Raw genomic sequence first — 14,239 nt, forward strand, 5'->3', positions numbered from 1 at the left:
TCTTAAGTTCTAAGCATTTCCATGAGCAGCAGAGTGGCGCAGCGGAAGCGTGCTGGGCCCATAACCCAGAGGTCGATGGATCGAAACCATCCTCTCCTATGTGCTATTTTCATTTATCAAATCTAAAATTGGGATTGCTATTTTGACTTTTTTGGTCTTTGCTTATAGTAGAAAATCCATTATCATCTTAACTCATTTAATTCGTATTTTGACAGAAGTGCTGTAGCAAAAAATCCACATAATGTCTTTACTTTACCCTATTACTTCTATGGTTATTGAGAAAAACAAACTACATTGACTCCAGAATAGCAAATCAGGTGTTCTAACAAGTAATTTATCAAAATCATCTTTCCAGCTTACACTTTGGTGATGTAAAAAGACAATGATTTTGTAAGAAAAATCTTCAAACTTCATAAAGTTTTTCTTAATTCCTTACCTTTGTACTGATAAGATAACACCTGGTTTTAACATAACACAGGCTTCCACTTACAATTGCTGCTAGGTTGCATTCTGCTGATTAGATATCACCAGGAACAACATTAACCTTCAGGTATTTTCTAAATGTTGAATAAATTGGCTTAAATCAAATTAAACTCACTTTAGAGATAATTGTTTCAGAGAAAGTCTTGAACCCTACCATAAAATAGGTAGTTTGACATGTTGACTTCTCTACCTAAAATTCCCCAAAATTTGACTAATAGAAGATTTTCGTCCCTGGGTGGGATTGAACCACCAATATTCCAATTAACAGCCGAACGTGCTAACCAATTGTGCCACAGAGACCCTATATGAGACATAAACTAACAACAGCTAAGAAACATTGATCTGGAAAGTTTCCTTACCAAAGTTTATAAAGTCTCTAATCTGGACAGTTATTTTAGGATTTTACGCTAATTAAAAGGAACACATTGCCATGTTCTTGTGATGAATCAACCCTTCTTGAGTTCTAAGCATTTCCATGAGCAGCAGAGCGGCGCAGAGGAAGCGTGCTGGGTCCATAACCCAGAGGTCGATGGATCGAAACCATCCTCTGCTATGTGCTATTTTCATTTATCAAATCTAATATTGGGATTGCTATTTTGACTTTTTTGGTCTTTGCTTATAGTAGAAAATCCATTATCATCTTAACTCATTTAAATCGTATTTTGACAGAAGTGCTGTAGCAAAAAATCCACATAATGTCTTTACTTTACCCTATTACTTCTATGGTTATTGAGAAAAACAAACTACATTGACTCCAGAAGAGCAAATCAGGTGTTCTAACAAGTAATTTATCAAAATCATCTTTCCAGCTTACACTTTGGTGATGCAAAAAGACAATGATTTTGTAAGAAAAATCTTCAAACTTCAAAAAGTTTTTCTTAATTCCTTACCTTTGTACTGATAAGATAACACCTGGTTTTAACATAACACAGGCTTCCACTTAAAAATGCTGCTAGGTTGCATTCTGCTGATTAGATATCACCAGGAACAACATTAACCTTCAGGTATTTTCTAAATGTTGAATAAATTGGCTTAAATCAAATTAAACTCACTTTAGAGATAATTGTTTCAGAGAAAGTCTTGAACCCTACCATAAAATAGGTAGTTTGACATGTTGACTTCTCTACCTAAAAATCCCCAAAATTTGACTAATAGAAGATTTTCGTCCCTGGGTGGGATTGAACCACCAATATTCCAAATAACAGCCGAACGTGCTAACCAATTGTGCCACAGAGACCCTATATGAGACATAAACAAACAACAGCTAAGAAACATTGATCTGGAAAGTTTCCTTACCAAAGTTTATAAAGTCTCTAATCTGGACAGTTATTTTAGGATTTTTCATTAATTAAAAGGAACACATTGCCATGTTCTTGTGATGAATCAACCCTTCTTGAGTTCTAAGCACTTCCATGAGCAGCAGAGTGGCGCAGCGGAAGTGTGCTGGGCCCATAACCCAGAGGTCGTTGGATCGAAACCATACTCTGCTATGTGCTATTTTCATTTATCAAATCTAAAATTGGGATTGCTATTTTGACTTTTTTGGTCTTTGCTTATAGTAGAAAATCCATTATCATCTTAACTCATTTAAATCGTATTTTGACAGAAGTGCTGTAGCAAAAAATCCACATAATGTCTTTACTTTACCCTATTACTTCTATGGTTATTGAGAAAAACAAACTACATTGACTCCAGAAGAGCAAATCAGGTGTTCAAACAAGTAATTTATCAAAATCATCTTTCCAGCTTACACTTTGGTGATGCAATAAGACAATGATTTTGTAAGAAAAATCTTCAAACTTCAAAAAGTTTTTCTTAATTCCTTACCTTTGTACTGATAAGATAACACCTGGTTATAACATAACACAGGCTTTCACTTAAAAATGCTGCTAGGTTGCATTCTGCTGATTAGATATCACCAGGAACAACATTAACCTTCAGGTATTTTCTAATTGTTGAATAAATTGGCTTAAATCAAATTAAACTCACTTTAGAGATAATTGTTTCAGAGAAAGTCTTGAACCCTACCATAAAATAGGTAGTTAGACATGTTGACTTCTCTACCTAAAATTCCCCAAAATTTGACTAATAGAAGATTCTCGTCCCTGGGTGGGATTGAACCACCAACCTTCCGGTTAACAGCCGAACGCGCTAACCAATTGCGCCACAGAGACCCTATATGAGACATAAACAAACAACAGCTAAGAAACATTGATCTGGAAAGTTTCCTTACCAAAGTTTATAAAGTCTCTAATCTGGACAGTTATTTTAGGATTTTTCATTAATTAAAAGGAACACATTGCCATGTTCTTGTGATGAATCAACCCTTCTTGAGTTCTAAGCACTTCCATGAGCAGCAGAGTGGCGCAGCGGAAGCGTGCTGGGCCCATAACCCAGAGGTCGTTGGATCGAAACCATCCTCTGCTATGTGCTATTTTCATTTATCAAATCTAAAATTGGGATTGCTATTTTGACTTTTTTGGTCTTTGCTTATAGTAGAAAATCCATTATCATCTTAACTCATTTAAATCGTATTTTGACAGAAGTGCTGTAGCAAAAAATCCACATAATGTCTTTACTTTACCCTATTACTTCTATGGTTATTGAGAAAAACAAACTACATTGACTCCAGAAGAGCAAATCAGGTGTTCAAACAAGTAATTTATCAAAATCATCTTTCCAGCTTACACTTTGGTGATGCAATAAGACAATGATTTTGTAAGAAAAATCTTCAAACTTCAAAAAGTTTTTCTTAATTCCTTACCTTTGTACTGATAAGATAACACCTGGTTATAACATAACACAGGCTTTCACTTAAAAATGCTGCTAGGTTGCATTCTGCTGATTAGATATCACCAGGAACAACATTAACCTTCAGGTATTTTCTAAATGTTGAATAAATTGGCTTAAATCAAATTAAACTCACTTTAGAGATAATTGTTTCAGAGAAAGTCTTGAACCCTACCATAAAATAGGTAGTTAGACATGTTGACTTCTCTACCTAAAATTCCCCAAAATTTGACTAATAGAAGATTTTCGTCCCTGGGTGGGATTGAACCACCAATATTCCAATTAACAGCCGAACGTGCTAACCAATTGTGCCACAGAGACCCTATATGAGACATAAACTAACAACAGCTAAGAAACATTGATCTGGAAAGTTTCCTTACCAAAGTTTATAAAGTCTCTAATCTGGACAGTTATTTTAGGATTTTACGCTAATTAAAAGGAACACATTGCCATGTTCTTGTGATGAATCAACCCTTCTTGAGTTCTAAGCATTTCCATGAGCAGCAGAGTGGCGCAGAGGAAGCGTGCTGGGCCCATAACCCAGAGGTCGATGGATCGAAACCATCCTCTGCTATGTGCTATTTTCATTTATCAAATCTAATATTGGGATTGCTATTTTGACTTTTTTGGTCTTTGCTTATAGTAGAAAATCCATTATCATCTTAACTCATTTAAATCGTATTTTGACAGAAGTGCTGTAGCAAAAAATCCACATAATGTCTTTACTTTACCCTATTACTTCTATGGTTATTGAGAAAAACAAACTACATTGACTCCAGAAGAGCAAATCAGGTGTTCTAACAAGTAATTTATCAAAATCATCTTTCCAGCTTACACTTTGGTGATGCAAAAAGACAATGATTTTGTAAGAAAAATCTTCAAACTTCAAAAAGTTTTTCTTAATTCCTTACCTTTGTACTGATAAGATAACACCTGGTTTTAACATAACACAGGCTTCCACTTAAAAATGCTGCTAGGTTGCATTCTGCTGATTAGATATCACCAGGAACAACATTAACCTTCAGGTATTTTCTAAATGTTGAATAAATTGGCTTAAATCAAATTAAACTCACTTTAGAGATAATTGTTTCAGAGAAAGTCTTGAACCCTACCATAAAATAGGTAGTTTGACATGTTGACTTCTCTACCTAAAAATCCCCAAAATTTGACTAATAGAAGATTTTCGTCCCTGGGTGGGATTGAACCACCAACCTTCCGGTTAACAGCTGAACGCGCTAACCAATTGCGCCACAGAGACCCTATGTGAGACATAAACTAACAACAGCTAAGAAACATTGATCTGGAAAGTTTCCTTGCCAAAGTTTATAAAGTCTCTAATCTGGACAGTTATTTTAGGATTTTTCGCTAATTAAAAGGAACACATTGCCATGTTCTTGTGATGAATCAACCCTTCTTGAGTTCTAAGCATTTCCATGAGCAGCAGAGTGGCGCAGCGGAAGCGTGCTGGGCCCATAACCCAGAGGTCGATGGATCGAAACCATCCTCTGCTATGTGCTATTTTCATTTATCAAATCTAAAATTGGGATTGCTATTTTGACTTTTTTGGTCTTTGCTTATAGTAGAAAATCCATTATCATCTTAACTCATTTAATTTGTATTTTGACAGAAGTGATGTAGCAAAAAATCCACATAATGTCTTTACTTTACCCTATTACTTCTATGGTTATTGAGAAAAACAAACTACATTGACTCCAGAAGAGCAAATCAGGTGTTCTAACAAGTAATTTATCAAAATCATCTTTCCAGCTTACACTTTGGTGATGCAAAAAGACAATGATTTTGTAAGAAAAATCTTCAAACTTCAAAAAGTTTTTCTTAATTCCTTACCTTTGTACTGATAAGATAACACCTGGTTTTAACATAACACAGGCTTCCACTTAAAAATGCTGCTAGGTTGCATTCTGCTGATTAGATATCACCAGGAACAACATTAACCTTCAGGTATTTTCTAAATGTTGAATAAATTGGCTTAAATCAAATTAAACTCACTTTAGAGATAATTGTTTCAGAGAAAGTCTTGAACCCTACCATAAAATAGGTAGTTTGACATGTTGACTTCTCTACCTAAAATTCCCCAAAATTTCACTAATAGAAGATTTTCGTCCCTGGGTGGGATTAAACCACCAATATTCCAATTAACAGCCGAACGTGCTAACCAATTGTGCCACAGAGACCCTATATGAGACATAAACAAACAACAGCTAAGAAACATTGATCTGGAAAGTTTCCTTACAAAAGTTTATAAAGTCTCTAATCTGGACAGTTATTTTAGGATTTTTCATTAATTAAAAGGAACACATTGCCATGTTCTTGTGATGAATCAACCCTTCTTGAGTTCTAAGCACTTCCATGAGCAGCAGAGTGGCGCAGCGGAAGCATGCTGGGCCCATAACCCAGAGGTCGTTGTATCGAAACTATCCTCTGCTATGTGCTATTTTCATTTATCAAATCTAAAATTGGGATTGCTATTTTGACTTTTTTGGTCTTTGCTTATAGTGGAAAATCCATTATCATCTTAACTCATTTAAATCGTATTTTGACAGAAGTGCTGTAGCAAAAAATCCACATAATGTCTTTACTTTACCCTATTACTTCTATGGTTATTGAGAAAAACAAACTACATTGACTCCAGAAGAGCAAATCAGGTGTTCAAACAAGTAATTTATCAAAATCATCTTTCCAGCTTACACTTTGGTGATGCAATAAGACAATGATTTTGTAAGAAAAATCTTCAAACTTCAAAAAGTTTTTCTTAATTCCTTACCTTTGTACTGATAAGATAACACCTGGTTATAACATAACACAGGCTTTCACTTAAAAATGCTGCTAGGTTGCATTCTGCTGATTAGATATCACCAGGAACAACATTAACCTTCAGGTATTTTCTAATTGTTGAATAAATTGGCTTAAATCAAATTAAACTCACTTTAGAGATAATTGTTTCAGAGAAAGTCTTGAACCCTACCATAAAATAGGTAGTTTGACATGTTGACTTCTCTACCTAAAAATCCCCAAAATTTGACTAATAGAAGATTTTCGTCCCTGGGTGGGATTGAACCACCAATATTCCAATTAACAGCCAAACGTGCTAACCAATTGTGCCACAGAGACCCTATATGAGACATAAACAAACAACAGCTAAGAAACATTGATCTGGAAAGTTTCCATGCCAAAGTTTATAAAGTCTCTAATCTGGACAGTTATTTTAGGATTTTTCGCTAATTAAAAGGAACACATTGCCATGTTCTTGTGATGAATCAACCCTTCTTGAGTTCTAAGCACCTCCATGAGCAGCAGAGTGGCGCAGCGGAAGCGTGCTGGGCCCATAACCCAGAGGTCGTTTAATCGAAACCATCCTCTGCTATGTGCTATTTTCATTTATCAAATCTAAAATTGGGATTGCTATTTTGACTTTTTTGGTCTTTGCTTATAGTAGAAAATCCATTATCATCTTAACTCATTTAAATCGTATTTTGACAGACGTGCTGTAGCAAAAAATCCACATAATGTCTTCACTTTACCCTATTACTTCTATGGTTATTGAGAAAAACAAACTACATTGACTCCAGAAGAGCAAATCAGGTGATCTAACAAGTAATTTATCAAAATCATCTTTCCAGCTTACACTTTGGTGATGCAATAAGACAATGATTTTGTAAGAAAAATCTTCACACTTCAAAAAGTTTTTCTTAATTCCTTACCTTTGTACTGATAAGATAACACCTGGTTATAACATAACACAGGCTTTCACTTAAAAATGCTGCTAGGTTGCATTCTGCTGATTAGATATCACCAGGAACAACATTAACCTTCAGGTATTTTCTAATTGTTGAATAAATTGGCTTAAATCAAATTAAACTCACTTTAGAGATAATTGTTTCAGAGAAAGTCTTGAACCCTACCATAAAATAGGTAGTTTGACATGTTGACTTCTCTACCTAAAATTCCCCAAAATTTGACTAATAGAAGATTCTCGTCCCTGGGTGGGATTGAACCACCAACCTTCTGGTTAACAGCCGAACGCGCTAACCAATTGCGCCACAGAGACCCTATGTGAGACATAAACTAACAACAGCTAAGAAACATTGATCTGGAAAGTTTCCTTGCCAAAGTTTATAAAGTCTCTAATCTGGACAGTTATTTTAGGATTTTTCGCTAATTAAAAGGAACACATTGCCATGTTCTTGTGATGAATCAACCCTTCTTAAGTTCTAAGCATTTCCATGAGCAGCAGAGTGGCGCAGCGGAAGCGTGCTGGGCCCATAACCCAGAGGTCGATGGATCGAAACCATCCTCTCCTATGTGCTATTTTCATTTATCAAATCTAAAATTGGGATTGCTATTTTGACTTTTTTGGTCTTTGCTTATAGTAGAAAATCCATTATCATCTTAACTCATTTAATTCGTATTTTGACAGAAGTGCTGTAGCAAAAAATCCACATAATGTCTTTACTTTACCCTATTACTTCTATGGTTATTGAGAAAAACAAACTACATTGACTCCAGAATAGCAAATCAGGTGTTCTAACAAGTAATTTATCAAAATCATCTTTCCAGCTTACACTTTGGTGATGTAAAAAGACAATGATTTTGTAAGAAAAATCTTCAAACTTCATAAAGTTTTTCTTAATTCCTTACCTTTGTACTGATAAGATAACACCTGGTTTTAACATAACACAGGCTTCCACTTACAATTGCTGCTAGGTTGCATTCTGCTGATTAGATATCACCAGGAACAACATTAACCTTCAGGTATTTTCTAAATGTTGAATAAATTGGCTTAAATCAAATTAAACTCACTTTAGAGATAATTGTTTCAGAGAAAGTCTTGAACCCTACCATAAAATAGGTAGTTTGACATGTTGACTTCTCTACCTAAAATTCCCCAAAATTTGACTAATAGAAGATTTTCGTCCCTGGGTGGGATTGAACCACCAATATTCCAATTAACAGCCGAACGTGCTAACCAATTGTGCCACAGAGACCCTATATGAGACATAAACTAACAACAGCTAAGAAACATTGATCTGGAAAGTTTCCTTACCAAAGTTTATAAAGTCTCTAATCTGGACAGTTATTTTAGGATTTTACGCTAATTAAAAGGAACACATTGCCATGTTCTTGTGATGAATCAACCCTTCTTGAGTTCTAAGCATTTCCATGAGCAGCAGAGCGGCGCAGAGGAAGCGTGCTGGGTCCATAACCCAGAGGTCGATGGATCGAAACCATCCTCTGCTATGTGCTATTTTCATTTATCAAATCTAATATTGGGATTGCTATTTTGACTTTTTTGGTCTTTGCTTATAGTAGAAAATCCATTATCATCTTAACTCATTTAAATCGTATTTTGACAGAAGTGCTGTAGCAAAAAATCCACATAATGTCTTTACTTTACCCTATTACTTCTATGGTTATTGAGAAAAACAAACTACATTGACTCCAGAAGAGCAAATCAGGTGTTCTAACAAGTAATTTATCAAAATCATCTTTCCAGCTTACACTTTGGTGATGCAAAAAGACAATGATTTTGTAAGAAAAATCTTCAAACTTCAAAAAGTTTTTCTTAATTCCTTACCTTTGTACTGATAAGATAACACCTGGTTTTAACATAACACAGGCTTCCACTTAAAAATGCTGCTAGGTTGCATTCTGCTGATTAGATATCACCAGGAACAACATTAACCTTCAGGTATTTTCTAAATGTTGAATAAATTGGCTTAAATCAAATTAAACTCACTTTAGAGATAATTGTTTCAGAGAAAGTCTTGAACCCTACCATAAAATAGGTAGTTTGACATGTTGACTTCTCTACCTAAAAATCCCCAAAATTTGACTAATAGAAGATTTTCGTCCCTGGGTGGGATTGAACCACCAATATTCCAAATAACAGCCGAACGTGCTAACCAATTGTGCCACAGAGACCCTATATGAGACATAAACAAACAACAGCTAAGAAACATTGATCTGGAAAGTTTCCTTACCAAAGTTTATAAAGTCTCTAATCTGGACAGTTATTTTAGGATTTTTCATTAATTAAAAGGAACACATTGCCATGTTCTTGTGATGAATCAACCCTTCTTGAGTTCTAAGCACTTCCATGAGCAGCAGAGTGGCGCAGCGGAAGTGTGCTGGACCCATAACCCAGAGGTCGTTGGATCGAAACCATACTCTGCTATGTGCTATTTTCATTTATCAAATCTAAAATTGGGATTGCTATTTTGACTTTTTTGGTCTTTGCTTATAGTAGAAAATCCATTATCATCTTAACTCATTTAAATCGTATTTTGACAGAAGTGCTGTAGCAAAAAATCCACATAATGTCTTTACTTTACCCTATTACTTCTATGGTTATTGAGAAAAACAAACTACATTGACTCCAGAAGAGCAAATCAGGTGTTCAAACAAGTAATTTATCAAAATCATCTTTCCAGCTTACACTTTGGTGATGCAATAAGACAATGATTTTGTAAGAAAAATCTTCAAACTTCAAAAAGTTTTTCTTAATTCCTTACCTTTGTACTGATAAGATAACACCTGGTTATAACATAACACAGGCTTTCACTTAAAAATGCTGCTAGGTTGCATTCTGCTGATTAGATATCACCAGGAACAACATTAACCTTCAGGTATTTTCTAATTGTTGAATAAATTGGCTTAAATCAAATTAAACTCACTTTAGAGATAATTGTTTCAGAGAAAGTCTTGAACCCTACCATAAAATAGGTAGTTAGACATGTTGACTTCTCTACCTAAAATTCCCCAAAATTTGACTAATAGAAGATTCTCGTCCCTGGGTGGGATTGAACCACCAACCTTCCGGTTAACAGCCGAACGCGCTAACCAATTGCGCCACAGAGACCCTATATGAGACATAAACAAACAACAGCTAAGAAACATTGATCTGGAAAGTTTCCTTACCAAAGTTTATAAAGTCTCTAATCTGGACAGTTATTTTAGGATTTTTCATTAATTAAAAGGAACACATTGCCATGTTCTTGTGATGAATCAACCCTTCTTGAGTTCTAAGCACTTCCATGAGCAGCAGAGTGGCGCAGCGGAAGCGTGCTGGGCCCATAACCCAGAGGTCGTTGGATCGAAACCATCCTCTGCTATGTGCTATTTTCATTTATCAAATCTAAAATTGGGATTGCTATTTTGACTTTTTTGGTCTTTGCTTATAGTAGAAAATCCATTATCATCTTAACTCATTTAAATCGTATTTTGACAGAAGTGCTGTAGCAAAAAATCCACATAATGTCTTTACTTTACCCTATTACTTCTATGGTTATTGAGAAAAACAAACTACATTGACTCCAGAAGAGCAAATCAGGTGTTCAAACAAGTAATTTATCAAAATCATCTTTCCAGCTTACACTTTGGTGATGCAATAAGACAATGATTTTGTAAGAAAAATCTTCAAACTTCAAAAAGTTTTTCTTAATTCCTTACCTTTGTACTGATAAGATAACACCTGGTTATAACATAACACAGGCTTTCACTTAAAAATGCTGCTAGGTTGCATTCTGCTGATTAGATATCACCAGGAACAACATTAACCTTCAGGTATTTTCTAAATGTTGAATAAATTGGCTTAAATCAAATTAAACTCACTTTAGAGATAATTGTTTCAGAGAAAGTCTTGAACCCTACCATAAAATAGGTAGTTAGACATGTTGACTTCTCTACCTAAAATTCCCCAAAATTTGACTAATAGAAGATTTTCGTCCCTGGGTGGGATTGAACCACCAATATTCCAATTAACAGCCGAACGTGCTAACCAATTGTGCCACAGAGACCCTATATGAGACATAAACTAACAACAGCTAAGAAACATTGATCTGGAAAGTTTCCTTACCAAAGTTTATAAAGTCTCTAATCTGGACAGTTATTTTAGGATTTTACGCTAATTAAAAGGAACACATTGCCATGTTCTTGTGATGAATCAACCCTTCTTGAGTTCTAAGCATTTCCATGAGCAGCAGAGTGGCGCAGAGGAAGCGTGCTGGGCCCATAACCCAGAGGTCGATGGATCGAAACCATCCTCTGCTATGTGCTATTTTCATTTATCAAATCTAATATTGGGATTGCTATTTTGACTTTTTTGGTCTTTGCTTATAGTAGAAAATCCATTATCATCTTAACTCATTTAAATCGTATTTTGACAGAAGTGCTGTAGCAAAAAATCCACATAATGTCTTTACTTTACCCTATTACTTCTATGGTTATTGAGAAAAACAAACTACATTGACTCCAGAAGAGCAAATCAGGTGTTCTAACAAGTAATTTATCAAAATCATCTTTCCAGCTTACACTTTGGTGATGCAAAAAGACAATGATTTTGTAAGAAAAATCTTCAAACTTCAAAAAGTTTTTCTTAATTCCTTACCTTTGTACTGATAAGATAACACCTGGTTTTAACATAACACAGGCTTCCACTTAAAAATGCTGCTAGGTTGCATTCTGCTGATTAGATATCACCAGGAACAACATTAACCTTCAGGTATTTTCTAAATGTTGAATAAATTGGCTTAAATCAAATTAAACTCACTTTAGAGATAATTGTTTCAGAGAAAGTCTTGAACCCTACCATAAAATAGGTAGTTTGACATGTTGACTTCTCTACCTAAAAATCCCCAAAATTTGACTAATAGAAGATTTTCGTCCCTGGGTGGGATTGAACCACCAACCTTCCGGTTAACAGCTGAACGCGCTAACCAATTGCGCCACAGAGACCCTATGTGAGACATAAACTAACAACAGCTAAGAAACATTGATCTGGAAAGTTTCCTTGCCAAAGTTTATAAAGTCTCTAATCTGGACAGTTATTTTAGGATTTTTCGCTAATTAAAAGGAACACATTGCCATGTTCTTGTGATGAATCAACCCTTCTTGAGTTCTAAGCATTTCCATGAGCAGCAGAGTGGCGCAGCGGAAGCGTGCTGGGCCCATAACCCAGAGGTCGATGGATCGAAACCATCCTCTGCTATGTGCTATTTTCATTTATCAAATCTAAAATTGGGATTGCTATTTTGACTTTTTTGGTCTTTGCTTATAGTAGAAAATCCATTATCATCTTAACTCATTTAATTTGTATTTTGACAGAAGTGATGTAGCAAAAAATCCACATAATGTCTTTACTTTACCCTATTACTTCTATGGTTATTGAGAAAAACAAACTACATTGACTCCAGAAGAGCAAATCAGGTGTTCTAACAAGTAATTTATCAAAATCATCTTTCCAGCTTACACTTTGGTGATGCAAAAAGACAATGATTTTGTAAGAAAAATCTTCAAACTTCAAAAAGTTTTTCTTAATTCCTTACCTTTGTACTGATAAGATAACACCTGGTTTTAACATAACACAGGCTTCCACTTAAAAATGCTGCTAGGTTGCATTCTGCTGATTAGATATCACCAGGAACAACATTAACCTTCAGGTATTTTCTAAATGTTGAATAAATTGGCTTAAATCAAATTAAACTCACTTTAGAGATAATTGTTTCAGAGAAAGTCTTGAACCCTACCATAAAATAGGTAGTTTGACATGTTGACTTCTCTACCTAAAATTCCCCAAAATTTCACTAATAGAAGATTTTCGTCCCTGGGTGGGATTAAACCACCAATATTCCAATTAACAGCCGAACGTGCTAACCAATTGTGCCACAGAGACCCTATATGAGACATAAACAAACAACAGCTAAGAAACATTGATCTGGAAAGTTTCCTTACAAAAGTTTATAAAGTCTCTAATCTGGACAGTTATTTTAGGATTTTTCATTAATTAAAAGGAACACATTGCCATGTTCTTGTGATGAATCAACCCTTCTTGAGTTCTAAGCACTTCCATGAGCAGCAGAGTGGCGCAGCGGAAGCATGCTGGGCCCATAACCCAGAGGTCGTTGTATCGAAACTATCCTCTGCTATGTGCTATTTTCATTTATCAAATCTAAAATTGGGATTGCTATTTTGACTTTTTTGGTCTTTGCTTATAGTGGAAAATCCATTATCATCTTAACTCATTTAAATCGTATTTTGACAGAAGTGCTGTAGCAAAAAATCCACATAATGTCTTTACTTTACCCTATTACTTCTATGGTTATTGAGAAAAACAAACTACATTGACTCCAGAAGAGCAAATCAGGTGTTCAAACAAGTAATTTATCAAAATCATCTTTCCAGCTTACACTTTGGTGATGCAATAAGACAATGATTTTGTAAGAAAAATCTTCAAACTTCAAAAAGTTTTTCTTAATTCCTTACCTTTGTACTGATAAGATAACACCTGGTTATAACATAACACAGGCTTTCACTTAAAAATGCTGCTAGGTTGCATTCTGCTGATTAGATATCACCAGGAACAACATTAACCTTCAGGTATTTTCTAATTGTTGAATAAATTGGCTTAAATCAAATTAAACTCACTTTAGAGATAATTGTTTCAGAGAAAGTCTTGAACCCTACCATAAAATAGGTAGTTTGACATGTTGACTTCTCTACCTAAAAATCCCCAAAATTTGACTAATAGAAGATTTTCGTCCCTGGGTGGGATTGAACCACCAATATTCCAATTAACAGCCAAACGTGCTAACCAATTGTGCCACAGAGACCCTATATGAGACATAAACAAACAACAGCTAAGAAACATTGATCTGGAAAGTTTCCTTACCAAAGTTTATAAAGTCTCTAATCTGGACAGTTATTTTAGGATTTTTCATTAATTAAAAGGAACACATTGCCATGTTCTTGTGATGAATCAACCCTTCTTGAGTTCTAAGCACTTCCATGAGCAGCAGAGTGGCGCAGCGGAAGCGTGCTGGGCCCATAACCCAGAGGTCGTTGGATCGAAACCATCCTCTGCTATGTGCTATTTTCATTTATCAAATCTAAAATTGGGATTGCTATTTTGACTTTTTTGGTCTTTGCTTATAGTAGAAAATCCATTATC

General features: G+C 35.1%; 5 non-coding genes across 5 annotated transcripts; all 5 read right to left on the minus strand.

Annotated features, from left to right (window-relative positions):
• Nucleotides 1-2,583: 2,583 nt before the first annotated feature.
• On the minus strand, nucleotides 2,584-2,657 carry TRNAN-GUU (transfer RNA asparagine (anticodon GUU)). The gene has a single exon. It is a non-coding gene; the product is annotated as a tRNA-Asn (tRNA).
• A 1,800-nt stretch (nucleotides 2,658-4,457) lies between these two features.
• Nucleotides 4,458-4,531, minus strand: TRNAN-GUU (transfer RNA asparagine (anticodon GUU)). Its single transcript has one exon. It is a non-coding gene; the product is annotated as a tRNA-Asn (tRNA).
• A 2,737-nt stretch (nucleotides 4,532-7,268) lies between these two features.
• Nucleotides 7,269-7,342, minus strand: TRNAN-GUU (transfer RNA asparagine (anticodon GUU)). Its single transcript has one exon. It is a non-coding gene; the product is annotated as a tRNA-Asn (tRNA).
• A 2,737-nt stretch (nucleotides 7,343-10,079) lies between these two features.
• On the minus strand, nucleotides 10,080-10,153 carry TRNAN-GUU (transfer RNA asparagine (anticodon GUU)). Its single transcript has one exon. It is a non-coding gene; the product is annotated as a tRNA-Asn (tRNA).
• A 1,800-nt stretch (nucleotides 10,154-11,953) lies between these two features.
• TRNAN-GUU (transfer RNA asparagine (anticodon GUU)) lies at nucleotides 11,954-12,027 on the minus strand. Its single transcript has one exon. It is a non-coding gene; the product is annotated as a tRNA-Asn (tRNA).
• Between the last annotated feature and the right edge of the window lie 2,212 nt (nucleotides 12,028-14,239).

Source organism: Taudactylus pleione, unplaced genomic scaffold (assembly GCF_031769625.1).
Source record: "Taudactylus pleione unplaced genomic scaffold, aTauple2 ptg000134l, whole genome shotgun sequence".
NCBI lineage: Eukaryota > Metazoa > Chordata > Amphibia > Anura > Myobatrachidae > Taudactylus > Taudactylus pleione.